The sequence below is a fragment of the Vombatus ursinus genome, unplaced genomic scaffold (assembly GCF_900497805.2).
Source record: "Vombatus ursinus unplaced genomic scaffold, bare-nosed wombat genome assembly UNPS02005800.1, whole genome shotgun sequence".
Classification (NCBI taxonomy): domain Eukaryota; kingdom Metazoa; phylum Chordata; class Mammalia; order Diprotodontia; family Vombatidae; genus Vombatus; species Vombatus ursinus.
The window spans coordinates 1-2981 of record NW_020945578.1 but is presented as its reverse complement, the minus strand read 5'-3'; the positions used below and the strand labels follow the sequence as shown (position 1 = coordinate 2981).

The 2981-nt window shown below is 38.7% G+C and overlaps 1 pseudogene; it reads left to right on the top strand.

The window, feature by feature from the left end:
* Positions 1 to 744: 744 nt before the first annotated feature.
* Positions 745 to 1454, top strand: LOC114032891 (annotated as a pseudogene).
* Positions 1455 to 2981: the final 1527 nt, after the last annotated feature.

Sequence of the window (2981 nt, the reverse complement as noted above, 5' to 3'; positions counted from 1 at the left end):
ATTTTGTATAGCATCCTGGGAAGCAAAGCAATGTTAAAGAAGTTAGGGCTTGGTCTGAAAGAGAACTTTCATTCATACAGATTTTGAAAATCAATTCCATTTCTACTCTGGAGGCAACTGGAAAATACATATTCATGGACACAACATTGGTGGCATGCAGGAGGAGGGATGAGAAGATTGTGGGTTTTTTTAGTTTTTTGTTGTTTTTTTTTTTGGTGAGGCAATGGGGTTGTGACTTGCCCAGGGTCACACAGCTATTGAGAGTTATGTGTCTGCGGCAGAATGTGAACCCAGGTCTTCTTGACTTCAGGGCTAGTACTCTATCCTCTGTACCACCTAACTACCCCCAATTTTGATTTTTTAATGAATGGAGACAAGACCAGAAGGTCTGGAAAAGGACCTTTAAGGGGTAAATGAGTGTTAGTAGAGCTAGGAATCTCAGGGAAACACGTAATTTTGGTCTTTTCTCCATTTTCTTTTTTAAAAAATAAGTTTGGTTGATGTGATTCATTTTTAATGTCACTTCCTTCTTCCCAACCCAGATCAATATCACACTTTGTAACACCCAATAAATCACTTAGCTTTTATTATAGATGCTAAGCAGTATACTAGGCTGGGGACACAAATATGCAAATTAACAGGCCCAACACTCAAGGAGCTAATACTACCAGAGGAGCTAATAGGTACATATATAAGTAAATATAAAAGGTGGTCCTGTCTCTAACCCAAAGTATCTGTGTGACCATGGGTAAGTCACTATACCTCTCAATGCTCTAGGCGAACCTACTAACACAAAATTGCAGTGAAAGAGAGATTTTCATCTCCTAGGAGTTCCCTATTTCAGTGAAATCATAGGTTCAGTCTTTATCTCTATTTTGCATGGCCCTAATTACAGAAAGGGGACAAGATTTAGAGTAAAAAAGTCTCGGTTGGAACTACAGCTGTGGGTCCCAGGAATGTCACTTGCCTCACTTCCACACTTTCTTTGTCAAGTGGACTCCAGATCGTGCTGGACAGCGACTCTTACATGCAGTGAGACCAATACCTCACCCAGCACTTCTAGAGCGACAAAACTAAGAGAAGTTATTGAAGAAATGCTGCACCTTGTACATTGGGAACCTCTCCTTTTACATAGCTGAGAAACAAGTCTATGAATTCTTTGACAAGAGTGGTGACATAGAGGAAATCAACATGGGCATGGATAAAGTACAGAAAACAGCATGTGGATTCTGGTTTGTTGAATTCCACTGCAGAACACGTGCTGCAAATGCCAGGATGTACTTTAATGGAACTCATTAGGAGCATGGAATCATCTGTTCAGATGAGGATGCTGGTTCCTAAGAGGGCAGACAGAACGGATAGGGAAGATCAGGGGCCAAGTCCAAGATGAGGCTCAAACACATCATGATGTTGGGATAGGAGGCTATGAAAAAGTAGGCAAAACCAACGAGTGATGAAAGCCCGTTTAAAAAAACCCACCATTTAAAAAAGAAAATTTTGGCCAGTTGACAGATCCTGCAAAGAGCAGCACTGAAGTCCTGAAAAAGGTTAACTTTGTTTAAAATGTAACTCAATTTAATTTTTTTTAAAAATTAACTTATTTTGATTTATCAACAGTCACTTCCATAAGCTTTTGAGCTTTAATTTTTTTCTGCCCCTCCGTCCTCCCCTCCCTCTCCAAGATGTCTCTAAGAAGATCACAATCTGATAAAGGCTCAACATATACATTCCTATTAAACAAATTTTCACATTCGTGATGTTGTAAGTAAGAATTAGAACCAATAGGAGGAACTACCAGAAAATGGAAAACAAAACACAATAGAAGAAAAAATAGCAAATAGTATGCTTCCATCTGCGTTCAAACTCTATAGTTGTTTCTTTGGATGTGGATAGCATTTTCCATCACGGGGCCTTTGGAGATGTCTTAGATCCTTGTATTGCTGAGAAGGATTAAGTCTATCGATATTAATCATCACACAACCTGGCTGTTATTGTGTGCAGCATTCTCCTGGTTCTGCTGATTTCACTCAGCATCAGACCATACAAGTCTTTGCAGGTTTTTCTGAAGTCTACCTATCCATCATTTCTTATAGCACAATAGTATTCAATTACATTCATATACCACAACTTGTTCAGCCATTCCCAATTGATGAGCATCCTCTTAAATTCCAATTCTTTACCACCACAAAAAGAGCTGCTATAAGTATTTTGGTACATGTGAGTTGTTTTCCTATTTGTATGATCTCTTTGGGATATTGCCCTAGAAGTACTATTGCTGGGTGAAAGGGTGTGCACATTTTTATAGCTCTTTGGACATAATTCCAAATTGCTCTCCAAAATGGTTGGATCATTTCACAACTACACCAACAATGCATTAGTGTTCCAATTTTCCCACATCTTTTCCAACACTTATCATTTTCCTGTTTTGTCATGTTGGCCAATCTGATATGTGTGATGTGGTGCCTCAGAGTTGTTTTGATTTGCATTTCTGTAATCAAAAGTGATTTAGAGCATTTTGAAAATGGTTTACTTTTAACAGGCTCTCATTTAGTTCTCTGCCCCTGTATGAGAATTAAGCCTGAATCTTCGACTTGGCTTTCCACTCTGAAAATCATTTAATGTCAGAATCTAAGGCAGTGACTTTGACCCTGGTGTTGGAGCCTTGAGGTCTTGTCTGCTTGTCAGGAGGACTTCCTAGCACCTGAGGAACAGTTAGTTATCAAGCAGATCTATTAATGGATATTAAGGCAATACAGAGCAGCTTGACTTGATGCAAGATTAGGAAAGTCTTATTGTATGACTATGTTACTACGCATGACTCAGGGCTTGGAGTCATCATTTAGAAATACAGCCCTAATGAAATGTGTATGAAGTGAATCGAATGGTCTATGCTCTAATATCAATATTCTAGAAATTAGAACAGTCTTAATTCTAAGCTGTTTGAAGTAATGTCTTGTTCCCAAGGGGACTTCTAATTCATA